This window comes from Penaeus monodon, chromosome 27 (assembly GCF_015228065.2).
Source record: "Penaeus monodon isolate SGIC_2016 chromosome 27, NSTDA_Pmon_1, whole genome shotgun sequence".
NCBI lineage: Eukaryota > Metazoa > Arthropoda > Malacostraca > Decapoda > Penaeidae > Penaeus > Penaeus monodon.
Window position 1 is genome coordinate 31,420,965 of NC_051412.1, and position 963 is coordinate 31,421,927.

The following is a 963-nucleotide window of genomic DNA, read 5'->3' on the forward strand; positions in this document are numbered from 1 at the left end:
TCATTTCAAAAAGCGCTTACCATTTTCACAAAACCGAAGCTCAATTCCCTGGTTCTTTTTCTCCACCTCGAATCGAAGACCTTTGCTTGTGTCGAGGACCTTTGCAGGAAACACCAGCTTTTCCCCCGCGATGGCGAAGTGAGACTCGAACATTTCCAGTTCCAGCCATTCCGCCAGCTTCAAGCTCACTTCACCCAGGGGAACGCTATCTGCAAGTTAGAAAATATTCCGTTTGATATTGAATATATTTTTTTCCTGCAATAAAATGGTGATTTTAGGCTAAAAAAGGGAGGGGGGGGAATAGATACACTGAGTGAGAAAAAAAACTGAATGAGAAATACGTACACAATGCGTACGCACAAGATGTACATACATACCAAGAAATACATTATAGGATACATTTCTGTTTTGTTTATTGCCGCTGTAATGAAATGAGAGGCTGTCTTTCTCGACGCTGATTCGGAAGGTTTGCACGAGGACCTCTGCAATATTATCCATATGCAACATTGCCCTGGTTCCTGTGTGGCTCACCGGGTGCCCGTGTGTGGCACGCTGCACGATGCATTCTTTTTCCTCCAGTGGAGACTCTGTAATTTTTATTTTTTCTATTATTATCAAACTATATCTTGGGTTATCATGATAACGTTAATCCCAGAGATTGTAGCTTACGTCACTGATTTAAGATCTATTGCTTTCATTTATATGGGAAAGCAAAAGCAATATATAATGTTATATGTGCAAATAAACTGCAAATCTATTTACTTTCTTTGTGCCCAGTGAGTGATATACATTTAACGTCTTAATTCACATATACGAGTAATATCGTGATAATTTGTTTCATGACTTGTTGTGAGTTCTAACATGACTGGAAAGAATTATTACTTACTTGGAGGTGGAGACCCAAACACGGTTTCGAAATGAATGCCTGCAAATATGAGTTAAAAATGAGGTTCATATACTAAT